The sequence below is a fragment of the Hypanus sabinus genome, chromosome 8, assembly GCF_030144855.1.
Source record: "Hypanus sabinus isolate sHypSab1 chromosome 8, sHypSab1.hap1, whole genome shotgun sequence".
NCBI classification, from domain to species: domain Eukaryota; kingdom Metazoa; phylum Chordata; class Chondrichthyes; order Myliobatiformes; family Dasyatidae; genus Hypanus; species Hypanus sabinus.
The window spans coordinates 20,420,486-20,438,950 of NC_082713.1; the positions used below are offsets into that span (position 1 = coordinate 20,420,486).

General features: G+C 43.1%; 1 protein-coding gene across 1 annotated transcript in view; it reads left to right on the top strand.

The window, feature by feature from the left end:
- ophn1 (oligophrenin 1) overlaps positions 1–18,465 on the top strand; it is a 231,309-nt gene that overhangs the window by 193,828 nt on the left and 19,016 nt on the right. The gene's annotated exons all lie outside the window — the stretch shown is intronic.

An 18,465-nucleotide genomic window follows, 5' to 3' on the forward strand; every position in this document is an offset into this window, starting at 1 on the left:
TAATAACATAAATAAGCAATACGTAGCGAGAACATGAAATGAAGAGTCCTTGAAAGTCCAGAGGTCGTGGGAACACTTCAATGATGGGGCAAGTGCCTGATGTTTGAGGGGTAATAACTGTTCCTGAACCTGGTGTTGTGAGTCCTGAGGCTCCTGTACCTTCTAACTGATGGCAACAATGAGAAGAGAGCATGGCCTAGTTGGTGGGAGTCCCTGATGGTGGATGCTGTTTTCCTGTGACAGCCACCTCATGAAGATGTGCTCAATGGTGGGAGGGCTTTACCCTTGATGGGCTGGGCCATATCCACTACTTTTTGTAGGATTTTCTGTTTAAGGACATTGGTGTTTACATACCAGGCTGTGATGCAGCTAGTCCATATACTCTCCACCACACATCTATAGAAGTTTGTCAGAATTTTAAATGTTATATTGAATATTCGTAAGTTTCTAAGGAAGTAGAGATGGCTGTCATTCTTCATAATTGCACGGATGTGGTGGGCCCAGGGAAAATCCTTTGAAATGATAATACTTATGAATTTAAAGTTGCTGATGCTCTCTCTCCTTCTCCCTCTCTCTCTCTCTCTCTCTGATCTGTTGAGAACTGGCTCAGGGACCTCCAGTTTCCCCCTCCTGAGGTCAGTAATCAGCTCCTTGGTCTTGCTGACATTGTTGTGACACCACTCCACTAGATCTTCAATCTCTTTCCAATATGCTCATTTGTCATCACCTTTGATTTGGCCTACAACGGTGATGTCATCAGCACACTTAAATATGGCATTGGAGCTGTGCTCAGCCTCACAACCATATGCGTAAAGCGAGCAGAGCAGGGGGCTACGGGGAGATTTGCTAGAGGTATACAAAATAACGAGGGATATAGATGGAGTAAGTACAAGCAGGCTTTTATCACTGAGGTTAGAGGTCATGGGTTAAGGGTAAAAGGTGAAATGCTTAAGGAGAACATGAAAGGGGACTTCCTCACTCAGAGGGTGGTGAGAGTGTGGAATGAGCCCCCTTCGGAAGTAGTGGATGTGGGTTTGATTTCAACACTTATAGGATATTTGGATGTGGACATGAATCGGAAGGCTATGTTCTGAGTGCAGGACAATGGGAATAGGCAGTACAATACATCTTGCACCAACAATTATTTCATGCTCAAAATCAATTAGATCTCATTTCTTTCCCATTCTAATGTTTGGTCTGAACAACAACTGAACCTGTGGACCATGTCTGCATGCTTTTATGCACTGAGCAGCTGTCACATAATTGATGATTAGATATTTGCATTAGCGAGCAGGTGTACTTAATAAGGTGGCTTCTGAGTGTATATGGAGGGTAATATTCTGCACATGCACCATTACTTCTACTGGAATAAACCAACATTTCCCCCCCTTGTAAAGCCTTTTGCACGGCTCTGGAGTGCCCCTAAGCTGATAGAAGGGACCTTCCATTTTGAGGATTCCTCTTGGAGTTTAAGACATTTCTGACTTTCTTATGTGGCCCAGCTCCCTGATTGGGAAGATGCCAGCTGGGCCTGTGCCAGTATAGACCTGGGATAGGTATGGGCGGCCTTTTGAATCTAGAGGGAAGAAGCAGCTGTCATAGGCGAAGGTTGTAGTGGAAAAATGCAATTGTCTATTTTTTAAAATGTTAATATGCGAATCAGTTTAATTTTATAATTTTTATTATTTATTAATTTTCATGCAATTTGTAAGTCCGTAAGACATAGATGTTTTGAAAGAGAGTTAAGATGTTGTGTTGCTTCTTCCTCACTGCTGAGACCGGTCAGGAAGTGGACTGGGTAGAGATCGGTTTTACTATAGGCACATGTACAGTGAAAAGATTGTCTTACGTATTGTTTATACAGATCAAATCATTACGCAGTGCAGAGAAAGAACAGCAGAAAACGGGGTAAAGCTACAGGGACCAGACAGTGCAGTGGAAAAACAAAGCGGAAGATCATAGCGAGGTAGAAAGTGAGATCAAGAGCTCTTCTGATCATACTGGAAGTCCATTTAAGAGTCTGATGACAATGGGATCAAAGTTGACCTGTGTCTCAAGTTTTTGGACGGTGCCTGAATTTCTGTACTGCCCGCTACGCCACTGGGGTTTAGGGCAGCAATGAAGGTCCTCCATTTCTGGTGGTGCTCAGGGCTTCCTTCATCGTGTCAGTAGCTTGGTTTTCACTACTGTCAGTCATGCAAGTTCCAGGTGGACTCTCAAGAATTCAGTCACACTCAGATGTGGAAGGATTCTTCGTTGCTGTTTCTGGAACAGTTCTGTTTTACCACTCGGTTGTTAGCCCTGAGCTGAACCCACGAACCTGGAGGACCACTGGACCACTCTTCGTCTGGCTTCTACCCTTTGACCTGGTTGGCATGGGTGACCCTTCAAAGAGCCAAAGCATGAAGCCCTGACTCTTGCCAGATCATTGAGGTGCACAAGCCTCCAAACCACAACAAGGTTGTGGTCCTCTTGGAGGATGCTGCCTGAATGCGTACTAATAATTAGAAATAGACTTTCCAGGGACATTGCCGGCTGGGCCACAATGGAAGAAATGGTGTGGTACAAGTTCATGTGACAAGTAAACTGCTGATTACGATGTACATGTACTGTACTGTGCAAATGTCCTGAGTACATACTGTATACAAAGCTACGGTGCCTAAGATTTTCGTACAGTACTGTAGTGATTTTATGTATTGCACTGAACTGCTGCCACACGAAAAACAAATTTCATAACATATGTGAGTGATGATAAACCTGATTCTGATATGGGTCCCTTTTGTGGACTGAGAGTGGGAAGGGGGCAGGGAGAGAGGAATCATGGTTGGGGAAGGAGGACGGGAGAGGGGAGGGAGCAGGAAGTGCCAGAGAGACATTCTTTAATGATCAATAAACCAATTGTTTGGACTCAAATGACCGTGTCTGGTGTCTCAGGGCTGGGTGTGTCTGCACTCGCACCACCCACCGACCCGTGGCACTCCTTCTCTGCCACCTGTCCCACCCTCGCCGTTCCCAACATCCTTTTCTCCTGCTAGATGTACAAACTCACTCTCTGTTCCACGTTGATTGTGTAAAAGTCTAAGGCACTCGGGCGATATATATGTGCCCAATACTTCTATGCAGAGGCAATGAAGAACTCACCAGTAGCAGTGTTGTATCAACATCAGATAAGCATCATTCACTAGAAAAACAAATTAAGCATAAATACACAAAGAATACAATTGGAACAGTAAAAAGTCCATTTTAGTGCAAAGTGGTCAGTGTGGTCACAGTGTTGCTGTACTGAAGTGGTGATTAGGGTTGCTCCAATTTGTTCAAGGACTGAATGGTTGAAGGATAACAGATTGTACTGACCTCACGGAGTGTTGTGACATCAGCTAGACAGTCAGCCAAACCCCATTCAAAAATGACATGGGAGTCAGAGTATAGCTTCCTAGTTCCTTGGTTTTATTACAGGCTCAATGGCATGACACAGTGAATGTGAAAAACAACAATATGCAGGTGCTATTGCCACGTTGTTCTACTCACACAAGTAACTACACACAGATAATTAGGAACTTAGTTAAGTTTGTTGTAAGTAAATACTGTAAGATTCTGACACACAAATACTCCAGGTAAATAGTAAACCATTACCATCTAAGTTAGTGTCTAATAAACTCAGAAATAACATTTCATCTCTGCAAAATTTATTGCCACCTTTAGATTAACTTCTAAACAACATAGCATCAACTTATAAGCAGTGCTTCTGCCGGGGAAGCAACAGGATAGATTTAGATGGAAACTTATTTTGCTCCTAACAGAAACCTCTGGCCGCCTACCAGCCAATGTACTTTCCTACTTACTACTTCCTGACTACACAGGAAGTGACCTAATACAGATCCAAAACCACTCATTTCAAAATAGAAGTTGAATGTGCCTAATCACATAGTAATAAACAGAAACCAGTTGCCCAAAGCGCAGAACACAGGTGGTGTGGTACTTCAGACTTCTGTACCTCCTGCCCAATGGTAGCAGCAAGAAGATGGCGTGGCCTGGATGCTGCAAATCTTTGATGATGATGATGCAGCCCTTTGAAGATGGAACCTTGGCATGGCAACCTGTGCAAGCTGAACTCTGCAGATCTACAAACAAGAGGAAAACTGTAGATGCTGTAACTCCAACGCAACACACACAAAATGCCGGAGGAACTCAGGAGTAAACAGTTAATGTTTTGGGCTGTTGCCCTTCATGCCAGCTGGTTGTGTAGTGGCATCAGTGCTGGACTTCGGGGCGAGAGGTCCCGAGTTTGAATCTGGCCGGCTCCCTTGCACGCTCTCCATCCGTGCCTGGGTTGAGTGTCGAGCTAGCAACTCAACCTCGTTAAAAAAAAAACCTGGGGAGGGTTGGGCTCCGCCAGGCTTCAGGTGCCAAAGACACGCCGTACAATTGCAATCACCAAAAGGATCGGTGCAAAAAGCTTGTCATGACAGCACCCTGACGACACCACCAGGAGTTAAGGGCGTGCGCACCCCCCCCCCCCCCCGCCCCCATCAGGACTGGAAAAAAAAAGATGAGAGAGAGTAAGAAGGTGTGGGGAAGGGAGGTACAAGGTGGTAACCATATAACAATTACAGCACGGAAACAGGCCATCTCGACCCTTCTAGCCTGTGCCGAACGCTACTGTCACCTAGTCCCACCTACTGCACTCAGCCCATAACCCTCCATTCCTTTCCTTTCCATATACCTATCCAAATTTACTTTAAATGACAAAATTGAACCTGCCTCTACCACTTCTACTGGAAGCTCGTTCCCCACAGCTATCACTCTCTGAGTAAAGAAGTTCCACCTCATGTTACCCCTAAACTTTTGCCCCTTAACTCTCAACTCATGTCCTCTTGTTTGAATCTCCCCTACTCTCAATGGAAAAAGCCTATCCACGTCAACTCTGTCTACCTCCCTCATAATTTTTCAACAACATCCACTGCTTTACCCTCGTCAATTTTCCTAGTAACCTCTTTAAAAAATTCAATAAGATTTGTTAAACATGACCTTCTACCCGCAAATCCATGTTGACTGTTCCTAATCAGACCCTGTCTATCCAGATAATTATATATACCATTTCTAAGAATACTTCCCATTGATTTACCCACCACTGACGTCAAATGTTTTGGTAGGTGATGATGAGGGGTGAAGTAAAAAGTTTGGAAGTTGATTAGTGAAAGAGATAAAAGGCTAGAGAAGGGGGAATCTGATAGGAGAGGGTAGAAGATAATGGAAGAAAGGGAAGGGGGAGGAGCACCAGAGGGGGGTGGTGGGCAAGTGAGAGGGGGGGAAACAGGAATGGGAGTGGTGAAGTGGGGGGGGGGGAGGCAATTACCAGAAGTTCAAGAAATTGATGTTCATGCCATCAGGTTGGAGATCTACTTATTATTTCTTTTACAACGTCCATGTTCACAGTGTAAGAGGCTACAATTATAGCAGGTGACCAAGGATCAATGAGCATGTGGAGCACTGATCACTCTCCAGTAGGAATTAAACCACTTTGGAGTACAGCTGACTAAAACAAAATTTGCCTGGTCAAGTTATGAAAAGAATTGGCTTTAGAGATGGTGGGTTTGTTGGTTGCTGTCTTCCAAAATTTCCTAGGTTCTGGAACAATGCCGGCGGATTAGGGAGCAGTACTTAGGAACATAAGGGGAGTGGGAGTAGACCACTGTAGCCCTCAAGCCGCTTCTGCTGTTCAGTCAGCTTCAGGTTTATTAGCAACACACACAAAATGCTGGTGGGACACAGCAGGCCAGGCAGCATCCATAGGGAGAAACGCTGTCGACGTTTCGGCCCGAGACCCTTTATTATCTCTGACATATGTCACGAAATTTGTTGTTTTGCAGCAGCAGCAGCACAGTGTAATACAGAAAAATGATATAAATTACAGTCAACAATATGCACACTGTCTATGTATGTATGTGTATACAATATATAGTGTGTGTGTGTGTGTATTCATGGGTTTCACGGTCCTTTCATAAGGCTAAGGTGGACGGGAAGAAGCTGTTCCTACAATGGCGAGTGTACATCTTCAGGTTCCTGGTACCTCCTCCCTGATGGTAGTAATAAGGAAAAGGCATATCCTGGGTGATAGGGTCCTTACTGATAGATGCCACCTTTTTGAGGCATCGCCTTGTGAAGATGCCCTTGATGGTGGGGAGGCTGATGCCAATAATAGAGCTGGCTGATTCTCCAACCTTCTGTAGTTTTGTCCCAATCCTGTGCACTGGCTCCTTCATAGCAGATGGTGGTGCAACCTGTGAGGAAGCTCTGTCTTGATTTATTTATTTAAATCTTACATCTATCCCACCATGCGAGGGAGTAAAAGTCTTTGTGTTTTGACTCCATTGCAAAGTGAATTTATAAGTCTAATGGCTTGTAGAATGAAGCTGCCCCGTAGCTGTGCGGTAGCGTTGCCAGAAAGCAGCCAAAACGGTTTATGGTTGGGGTGATTGGTGTCCCTGATGATCTTCCAGGCCTACCTTCTGCCCCTGCTGCTATAAATGTCCTTAATGGAGGGAAGTTCACCTCCACAGATGCGCTGGGCTGTCCATACTGCTCTCTGTAACAGTGCCCAGCGATTGAGGTTGGTACCAGGCAGAGATACAGCCAGTCAGGATGCTCTCAATGGTGCCCCTGTATAAGGCGTTGAGGATTTGGGGGCTCGCCTGAGGTGGAAGAGATGCTGTTATGCTTTTTGTTGCCACCCAGCCGGTGTGTACGGTCCAGGTGAGATCATTGGTGATATGAGTATTGAGAACTGCTCACCCTCTCAACTGCAGACCTATTGATGTTGATCAGGCCAAGCCTGTCTCCATTCCTCCTGTAATCCACAATCGGCTCTTCATTTTTTTTGGACATTGAGGGAGAGGTTGTTGTCCTGGTGCCACTGTGTCAGGGTGTCAACCTCTCCTCTGTAGGCTGTCTCATCACCACTAGAAGCACATCTGTGCATCTACAATACATCTGTAGAAATTCACTTGATAAGATTACATATCATCTGCCATAAGCATCATCTTGTCTTCTGTGACATTAACCATACAGTAATGGAAATGTTCAATACAAGGAGGGGAGAGTACGGAGGGAAAGCTGCAGGCCATCCAGTCTAACTTATGTGAATCAGGTGTATTGTCACTAACACATGTCATCAATATAGTGCAATGCCCAAGCAATTACAAAAAGAAAAGTTCAAAATTCAAACTAAATTTATTATCAAAGCCTGTATATGTCACCAAATACTACCCTGTGATTCATTTCCTGTGCAGGCATTTAAAGTAGAACAAAGAAATACAATACAATCAAACAAACAAAAACAAAATAAAGATAAATAATGATAATTAATGAATTAATACCACAACAAATAATACTGAGAACATAGTTATAGAATTGTAAGGTTGAGGTGAGTGAAGTTATCCACTCAGGTTCAGGAGCCTGATGATTGGAGGATAATAGCTGTTTCCTGACCCTGGTGCTGTGCAATCTAGGATTCTAGAGAGCAAATAATTAAAAAGACAATGGAGAAGGTAATGGATGTAGGTAAAAGTGGAGGAATAAAAAGACAGAGTGTGTCAGGAGGGGAAAGAATGTATGGAGATAAGCGTAAAGTTGTACAAAAGGAAAAGGTAAGAAATAAGTGTCAAACATATTTGAAAGTCCTTTATTTGAATGCACGTAGTATTAGGAATAAAATTGATGAGTTGACGGTACAAGTAATTACGTATGGTTATGATATTGTGGCAATTACGGAAACATGGCTGCAGGGTGACCAGGACTGGGAATTAAACATACAAGGGTATTCGACAATTAGGAGAGACAGGCAAGAAGGAAAAGGAGGTGGGGTGGCTATGTTACTAAAACAAGAAATCACTGCAATAAAGTGAAATGATATTGGCTCAAAGGATCAGGATAACAAAACAATTTGGATAGAAATAAGAAATAGTAAAGGGAAAAAAAGCAGTGGTGGGAGTAGTCTATAGGCCTCCAAACAGCTGTAACTCAGTTGGTCAGAGCATAAATCAGGAAATAGTTGGGGCTTGTAATAAGGGAACAGCTATAATTATGGGGGATTTTAACTTTCATATTGACTGGACTAATCAAGTCGGACACGGCAGTCTTGAAGAAGAGTTTATTGAGTGTATTCGGGATGGGTTCCTTGAACAATACGTTACTGAGCCGACAAGGGGGCAAACAGTCTTAGATCTGGTCCTGTGTAATGAGACAGGACTAATAAAAAATGTCCTAGTAAAGGATCCCCTTGGAGTGAGTGACCATAATATGGTCGAATTCCATATTCAATTAGAGGATGAGAGGGTTGGATCTCAAACAAGCGTACTGAGCTTAAATAAAGGAGACTATGATGGTATGAGAGCGGAATTGCTTAAGATGGATTGGGAAAATAGATTAAAGGGTAGATCGGTACTTGATCAGTGGTGTATATTTAAGGAGTTATTTTACAACTGTCAAGAAAAATATATTCCACTGAAGAAAAAAGGGTGTAACAGAAAAAATAGTTATCCGTGGCTAAGTAAAGAAATAAAGCAAAGTATATGACTAAAAAGAAAGTTATATAAGGTAGCTAAATCTAGTGGGAAGATTGAAGATCGAGAAGCTTTTAAAGATCAGCAGCAAATAACAAAAAGATTGATTAAGAAGGGGAAGATAGATTATGAAAGTAAATTGGCAAAAAACATAAAAGCAGATAGTAAGAGTTTTTATAGTTACATAAAAAAAAGGGTGGCTAAAGTAAACGTTGGTCCCCTAGAAGATGAGACTGGGAAATTAATGGTAGGGGACATGCGAGATGGCAGAAACACTGAACAAATATTTTGTATCAGTTTTTACAGTAGAGGACACTCAAAATATCCCAAAAAACAGGGGGCTCTAGGGGGAGAGAAGCTAACTACGGTTCAAATCACCAAGGAAATGGTTCTTGATAAATTAATGGGACTGAAGGTGGATAAATCTCCTGGACCGATGGCTTGCATCCTAGGGTCTTAAGGGAAGTGGCGGTCGGGATTGTGGATGCATTAGTGATGATTTTTCAAAACTCGCTGGACTCGGCAATGGTCCCGGCAGATTGGTAAAATGCTAATGTAACTCCTTTATTTTAAAAAGGGCAATGGACAGAAGGCTGGGAATTATAGGCCAGTTAGCCTAACATCTGAGGTTGGCAAAATGTTGGAATCGATAATTAAGGAAACAGTAACAGGGCATTTGGATAAACATAGCTTAATAGGACAAAGTCAGTATGGCTTTACAAAAGGGAAGTCATGTTTGACAAATTTGTTGGAGTTTTTTGAGGACATAACATATAGGGTAGATAAAGGGGAACCAGTGGATGTGGTGTATTTGGACTTCCAAAAGGCATTTGACAAGGTGCCACACCAAAGATTATTACTTAAAGTAAAAAATCATGGGATTGGGGGTAATATTCTGGCACGGGTGGAGGATTGGCTTTCTAACAGAAAACAGAGAGTTGGGATAAATGGTTTATTCTCGGACTGGCAGTTGGTGACTAGCGGTGTTCCGCAGGGGTCGGTGTTGGGACCCCAACTCTTTACAATCTATATTAATGATTTGGAGAAAGGGACTAAGTGCAACGTATCGAAGTTTGCTGATGACACAAAGATGGGAGGGAGTGTAATGAGTGCGGAGGACATTGAAACCCTGCAGGGGGACATAGATAGGCTGAGTGATTGGGCAGACATTTGGCAGATGAAATATAATACTGACAAGTGTGAGGTCTTGCACTTTGGCAGGAAAAATAATAGAGCAAGTTATTATCTAAATGGAGAGAAACTGGAAAGTGCTTCTGTGCAAAGGGATCTGGGGGTCCTGGTGCAGGAAACACAAAAAGTTAGTATGCAAGTGCAGCAGGTGGTCAAGAAGGCCAATGGAATGCTGGCTTTTATTGCTAGGGGGATGGAGTATAAGAACAGGGAGGTCTTACTGCAGTTGTACCGGGTATTGGTGAGACCACACCTGGAGTACTGCGTGCAGTTCTGGTGTCCATATTTAAGAAAGGACATACTGGCTCTTGAGGCAGTGCAGAGAAGGTTCACTAGGTTAATTCCGGGCATGGATGGGTTGATGTATGATGAGAGGTTGAGTAGATTGGGACTCTACTCATTGGTGTTCCGAAGAATGAGAGGTGATCTTATTGAAACATATAAGATTGTGAAGGGGCTTGATCAGGTGGATGCAGGGAGAATGTTCCCAATGATGGGTGAAACTAGGACTAGGGGGCATAATCTTAAAATAAGGGTATGCCGTTCCAGGACTGAGATGAGGAGAAATTTCTTCACTCTGAGGGTTGTGGGGCTGTGGAATTTACTGCCTCAGAGAGCTGTGGAAGCTACTACACTCAATAAATTCAAAACGGAGATAGACATTTTCCTGGATAAAAATGGCATTAGGGGATACGGTGAGCGAGCAGGTAAGTGGACATGAGGCTAGGTTTAGATCAGCCATGTGATCTCCTGGGCCAGTTTTCGATAGCCTGGATGGGTCGGAGAGGAATTTTCCAGATTTTTTCTCCTCAATTGGCAAATTGTATTTTTTTTCCCCGGGTGATCACATGGGTTTGGGCGGGATGAATAATAAAATAAAATGGGCGGCATGGTGCCCTGTTGGTTGGCACTTTTGCCTTGTGGGATTCGGTGAAAACTAGAGTTAAGATTGGATCAGCCATGATCTTGTTGAATGGCGGAGCAGGCTTGAGGGGCCGATTGGCCTACTCCTGCTCCTATCTCTTATGTTCTTATGTTCTTATGTAGGGCTCCTGCACCCTCAGTGAGGAGTGAGGAGTGAACGTGACCTTGACTGGTCGGGGTCTTTGATTATGGATGCTGCTTTCTTGTGGAAGTGTTTTGACAACAATATAAAAAAATTATAATTGGTGCGAAGAAAGAGAGCAAAATTGTGAGGTAATGTTGATGGCTGTCATTAGGAAGCTGCTGGAATCCATACCAAGAGTAAGTGGAGTACTGTATTTGGGGAAACGTAGCATGATTTGGTAGATTCTGCATGGTGTCATAAAGAGAAATAACATTTCATAAACAGATTAAAGTCTGCAGGTAAAACTGAGTGAATAAAAGGGCCTGACATATTCAAATGCCCAAAAAGATGTTTGAGAATTTGCAACATTAAAGTTTTTCACGGGATAAGGGGCCATGGGGTTAAGAGCAAGCGTGGGTAGTGGTTTAGTTAAGAGACACAACAAAGAGGAGGAGGACAAGGGTCATTTTAAGTTGGCAAGCTGAAACTTCATTGGTTGCTTCAGTGTTAGAGCCTCAGCTATTTATGGTCTTTATTAATGACTTGGATAGACTACACACAGTCCTTTCATTTGGTGATATAGAGATAGGTGGGAAATTAGCTTGTGAAACTAGAATTCTCTAAAGGGATCTGACCAAATGATTTAAACAGGTTAAGTGTGAAGGCAAAAAACTGACAGATGGAATATGATTTGGGGAACAGATGTTATCTACTTGAGTAGTATTTATAGCAAATACTATAACAGTATTGCTACTTTTATAGAAAAGTATTTATAAAAGGACATGGTGACACCAAATTTTGGAGTATGGAGATACATCACCTATCTCCAGGAAAGATATCAATAAGGTTGACAGACTGCAGAGAAAATTTACAGGGATGTTGTCAAATCTTGGGGACCTGAGTAATAGGGAAAGGTCGAATAGGTTAGGACTTTGTTCCCTGGAGCATAGGAGAATGAGGGGAGATTTAATAGAGGTATACAAAATTATAAATGTTATAGATTGGGTATATGCAAGGAGGCTTTTTTTTTAACTGATGTTATGTGAGACCAGAACTAGAGGTCACAGGTTAAGGGTGAAAGGTGAAATATTTAGGGGAAAACTGAGGGGGAACTTCTTCTCTCGGGGGGGGGGGGGGTGGTACAAGTGTGGAACGAGCTGTTGTGGATGCGGGTTCGATTCCAACCTTTATGAGAAGTAGCGAAGGGCTGTGGCTCAGGTGGGACTAGGCAGAATAACAGCTCAGTATGGACTAAATGGGCCAAAGTTCCTGTGCTGCAGTGTTCTGTGACTCCCTGACACTATTACTGGTGCAGGGCCGTGTTTGATGTACAGAGAAGGCTGTTATCATTCTGAGTTAACAAGGAAGTTTACAAACAGGTGGTCTAAATATTTGCATTGAGGAAGAAATAAAGGGATTTGTGCAGCAGCTACTCCATGCTTTAGTGAGACTACACTTATGTGGTACATATGGTGCGATGTCCTCCATTAAGGACAGGTATACGTGCCTTCAAAGCAGTTCAGCGAAGGTTTGTGGCGGTTTCATGATTAAGCTACTGGAACGGCTGCTGGACCGTTGATCCACAAATGCGTGTTCCGATCTCATCAAAGCATGCGAGGAATTTAAACTGAAGTAATTAAATCAATCTGGAATTAGCGTTAGGCTCAGTAGTGGTAGCAAAGAAACAGTGCTTTGTCAAGAACCATGGAGCTCACCAGTGTCTCTCAGAGAAGGAAATCTGTTTTATCTGAAGACTGACGGGCTGTTTCTCCTAAGGGGGGAATTAGAGGGCAAAGTCTCTGCACAAGGGCCTCTCAGTGTAGAGTCTGATGAGAAGGAATTTCCTCTGAAGGCTATTAATATTTGGAGAGCAGTTTATGTAGTCATTACATTTACTAAAGACTCAGAGGTCTCTGGACCACAAAGAATTAACGGTTCTGCAGATGACGCTGGAAAGAAAAATCAAATCCACACGACCTTGCTGAGTGGTGGAGGATGCTTGGCCGGTTGTACTGCCTACTCTTTAATTTCTATGCTTTGTAGTACCGTGGGATCTGGATTCTGATTCCTAACTTGACAGAATACCTACAGGATGAAGGTGGCTTCATTCTTCAATGGTGGCAGTCACATTTACTCCAAATCACAAGGATTCATTTATTAAATGAAGAAAACATCCTACTTAGAATCAGAGTCAGGTTTATTACCACTATATGTTGTGAAATCTGTTGCATTGTGGTTACAGTATGCAATACGTTAAAATCTATAAGCTATAGTAAATATATACAGTACATAAAATAAAATTAAATAAGTGCAAAGAGGAAAAAAATAAAAAAAAACTAAGGTAGTGTTGATCGGTGGGTACGTTGTCCATTTTGAAATCTGATAGTGGAGGGGAAGTAGCTATTCCTAAAATGTTGTCTGTCTGTCTTCGGGCTCCTCCTTGACAGAGGTAATCAGAAGAGAGCATGTCCTTAATACCATCTATTGCTAACTCCTTCAGCAAACAAATCTGTACTCCTCTGGGTCCCTGGAGAGGACTGTGAGATGGATAAAACCAAGTCATAAGTGGTTGCTGAGCAAGGGGAGCAGTAAGGGGAGTAGCCCCTGTTAAACTTTCTTAGCCTGAACTGAAGGTAGGTTAAGGAAATATTTAACTCTATTTGTCAAACGTACATGGAAATATACAGTGAAATGCATTATTTACATCAACACAGTCTGAGGATTGTGTTGGGGGAAGCCGATAGAACTTCCGGTGCCAGCATAGCATGCCCGCAATTTACTGACGTTAGATCTTTGGAATGTGGGAGGAGATCGGAGCACCCGGAGGAAACCCACGGGAGAATGTACAAATTCCTTACAGATGGCAGTGGGAATTGAATCCTGATCATTGATTGCTGTCGCTGTGAAGCGTTCGGTTATCAGCTGCAGTACTGTGCTGCCAAATATAGATTCTATCACTTCCATTCAATATATTTGAATATTGTTTGTATTCAAATTATAGAGAAACAAATGGATACGTTGAGCAAAGTGAATGTGCTGATCTTTTGAGTTTTATCTCCAAGCATTAAACACTGCATGCCATTAATCTTCAACCCACAATCAGCATCCTGGAGTCCAGTCAGCTACACGAACAGTTAATGCAAGAGGAGATTTTAGGCTCTGTACCCGTTGAGCCCTGCCTCCTGATCAGTGCAAGAGTCTCTTCTAGGCTGTAGTGAGGAGTATGAATCCTCATCACTTACTGGGAAAGATAGGACTCTCAAGCTTGATGAGGAAGATTCGGTATATTTTGTGCTTCTGCCACAGCAGTTTGTCAGCACAGCAGCTCCCCACGTGTCCTGTGGTGGAATGGTACATTGCCAATAAACACAATGGGGTGGGGGGGGGGGGGTCTGTTGAGTTTCTTTAAGAGTCTCTCCATCTCCTGTGCACACAACCTGAGGCCTTCTGTTGGTTGGGGTCGAGCTTGAATGTTGCATCCCACCTGTCCATGTGTTATACGTGCCACGGTAGTACAACATGGAGAGCAAGTTATTGCCCATGTAGTGGGCTACCCCTCTTCGTACAGCTGCTGAATCGAAAGGAAAGGCAGAGACCAATACAGTTTGGCAGCAGTGAGTCGTAGAAGTTGCCTGTTAACATAAGACTGTCCTAGGGACTCCTTGTCTGGACTTCCCCTCGAGGTTTACGCCCGAAGCCTTCCCCAAGGCAGCAGAGATAATACACACTACCAGCTAGCTGGATTCAGGCAACAAATCTGCAAGAGCACTGTTCCATTTATCATCAGTAATATATGTTCTCCAGTTTGGTGTTTTGCTGTAGCTGTTCAGTGCAATAAATAAACAAATTATTGTAAATTACAATAAGAAATATATAAAAAATAAATATTGCAACAAAGAGTGTGCATGGGTGCATAGAATAGTACAGCACATTACAGGCCCTTCGGCCCACAACGTTGTGCCGACCCTCAAACCCTGCCTCATGGTTCATGGACCGTTCAGAAGTCTGATGGCAGTGGGGGAGAAGCTGTTCCTTAAATGTTGGGTGTGTGTCTTCAGGCTCCTGTACCTCCTCCCTCTGATGGTAGTAAAAAGATGAGGACATACCCTAGGTGGTGAGGGTCCTTAATAATGGATGCCACCTTCTTTATTTCTGTTTTGTTTTGCACTACTTATTTTTAATTTAACTTTTTCATAGAGAGATATATATTTACTGTAACTCAGTTTTTTCCACTGAATTTATTTATCATGTATTTCGTTGTACTCCTGCAGTAAAGTTAACAAATTTTACAACTTATTCTGGTGATATTAAACCTGATTCTGATTCTGAAAGAAAAAGTAGTGAGGTAGTGTTCATGGGTTCAATGTCCATTCAGAAATCGGATGGCAGAGGGGAAGAAGCTGTTCCTGAATCGCTGAGTGTGTGCCTTCAGGCTTCTGTACCTCCTCCCTCATGCTAGCAACGAGAAAGGACGCGTCCTGGGTGATAGAGGTCCTCAATGATGGATGCCGCCTTTTTGAGGCATCGCTCCTTAAAGATGTCTTGGATGCTGGAGAGGCTGGTGCCACTGATGGAGTTCACAACTAAGTTCACAACTTTCTGCAGCTTATTTTGATCCTGTGCAGTAACAACCCCCCCAGTCCTATGCCAGATGGAGATGTAGTCAGTTAGAATGTTCTCCATAGTACATCTGTGGAAATTTGTGAGTGTCTTTGGTGACATACCAAGTCTCCTCAAACTCCCAATGAAACGTAGCCCCTGCTGTGCCTCCTTTGTAACTGCTTCAATGTGCTGGGCCCAGGGTAGAGATGCTGACACACAGGATCTTGAAATTCCTTTCCCCGATCCCCTGATGGCGGGTGGTGGTGGTGGTGGTGGTGGTGGTGGTGGTGGTGGTGGTGGTGGTGGTGGTGGTGGTGGTGGTGGTGGTGGTGGTGGTGGTGGTGGTGGTGGTGGTGGTGGTGGTGTGTGTGTGTGTGTGTGTGTGTGTGTGTGTGTGTGTGTGTGTGTGTGTGTGTGTGTGTGTGTGTGTGTGTGTGTGTGTGTGTGTGTGTGTGTGTGTGTGTGTGTGTGTGTATGGCTGTGTCTGTCTGTCTTCCCCTTCCTGAAGTCCACAATCACTTCTTTGGTACAATGCGAAGCAGGCCGTTCAGTCCGTCACATCTCTGCCAGCTGTCAAGTGTACATCAGTACTGATACCGCTTTCATCATTTCCATGCCTGGTGGTTCAGTTGTTCTTCTGGATACTGCAGAGATATTGCGACTGCCGCTGCCTTCATTTCCCATCACATGACAAAGTCACAAAATTGGAGTAGCACTTTGGGTGGTCAAGTGTAATTTTGGTAGTTACGTTGAGGTGGAAAGGCAATTTCAACTGAAACTAACTAACTGCATATTGAGCTGAAATGACATGGGTACAGAAGCAAGTACTTCAGACACAGCAGGCTTCCAGTACAGTAGCTGGAGTGCTCTTCCTATGATCCAGCGATTTTTGACTTTACAGCGTCCTACCTATTAGCATTTCAAAAGACACTGGGTACAATATCATAGCTTTTTATGGCTATGTTGTGAATATTACAGACTTGTGGATAATCAAAGTCATGCCAGAAGAATACCAGGAAAAAACCTGAGGTTACCCTGAACAGGGGCATGTAAAGATTCAAGAATAACGTAGATTTATTATCAAAGAATGTACAACCTTGTGTTTTGCTGGCTCACAGGTAACCACAGAGCAAGAAACCCAAAATAACCCAATTTAAGGAAAATAAAGAATAATAAATAAAAAAGGGACCAACACTCGCTGCGCAAGAGAAAGGAAAAAAAAAACAAATCATGCAAACAACTGAAGTGAACAACAGCATTCTGAGCCAAAATTGAGTCCTGAGATTTGCAGCCCGGAGTAGGCCCAAAACCTCACTTATCAGTTCATTATAAAATTGGGCACGAGCACAGCAGCTGGAGCAGTCTTCATAGTCTCAGTGCCATAGAGATGACCATCATGGAGAACAAGCGGAATTAACTCTTGTCCCGACCGACACCTTGACTTTTTAATCTTTCTGGGCCATATGGCCTATTAGAGGTGTAGGGAATCATGATATTTAGATTCTTTTATTTGTTGTATGTACAGTATTTTTCAAACCTCCTTGGCATATATATAGCTACGGTGCCTAAGACTTCTGCACAGTACTCTTTTTGTCAACTGCAAGTTTGTAAATCTGGCGGGAACAAGGGGTGTTGGGAATGCTGAGGGTGGAGTGCCGCTGGAGAGATGTCAGACAGGTGGCAGAGAAGGAGTGCCAGGGGTGGGGGGAGACACAGGTGCAGACACACCAGGCAAGGTCATTTGATTCCAAACAATTGTTTTATTGATCATTGTAAAATGTCTCTCTGGTGCTTCCCACTCCCTCCCCTTTTCCCAACCACAATTCCCTTCTCCCTACCTCCTTCCAACTCTCAGGCCACAATGAAGACCCATATCAGAATCAGGTTTATCATCACTCACATATGTCATGATTTTTTTTTCTTTTGCTACAACAGTAGCAATACATAAAATGACTGCAGAACTGCACAAATGTCTTAGGCACCCTAGCTATACATACATGCCTAAGACTTTTCAATAGGACTGTACATTGAAAAATTAATAGGATGAGCACGCTTTTTTATTTTGTCAATGCGGAAGGGAAACTTAAAAACTAGAAGGCTCAGGTTTCAGGTTAAGAAAAACTATAAAGGGACTTGAAGGGCAGCTTCACACACGGTGCGGTGGATATAGAAACGAGCTCCCGGAGAAAGTGGTTGAGGTAGATACAATGACAAGGTTCAAAAGACATTTGGGTGAAGTACATGATTAGGAAGGGTTTAGAAGGGTAAAGACTAAATGAAGACCAGTGGGGCTAGCTTGGTGGCATGGATGTACTGGGCTGAATGGCCTGTTTCCATTTTGCACTACTGGACGGCTCCATGGTTCTAAAGCAGAAGGGGATGAACTAGGATGTCTTTATGAAGTTTGAATGCACTGTAACTTTCAGTTAATGTGAGAGAGCTTTTATGATTTTGTGAAGGATAGATTATTGGAAGGGGTGACTGAGGTTGTGGGTTTAGAGGATGCCTTTTGGCTGGTATTATTGTGGACTTTCAGGAGTCTGCTCTCATAGGCAAAGGTTGAAACTCATTCTACATGTTGGCCTGATTAGGCAATTATCTAAGCATGACGGAATGGACAAATGTGAGTTCATCCACTTTAGGTGAATACAGTTTGTCTCAAAGAATGAAAATCTAGTAACACTGCAAGCCCTCAGAGACTTGGGAACCCACAAGTCATTCAGATCTGCCAGAAAAACACAAAAAGTAATCCGAGAAGCTAATACTTGTAGAAATGTTGGAGGAAAGTACAAGAGGGACCAGTAACACTACATCTGTACAAAGACCTTTTATACCACAACAGGACTTGTGTATTTCGCCTTCGTATTGAAGCGTACAAATTGTACGTTTATCTGTTCTTAAGCGTTATATGATGAGGGGAAACTATATGTTAATTTGTATTTTCTGGAATTTAGAATTAGATAAGGTGTATTATCACTGACGTATACTGTGAAATTTGTTGTTTTGCATCAGCACTGTGGGGCGAGACATAAAAATTGCTATGAGTTATGGGCTAATATTTTA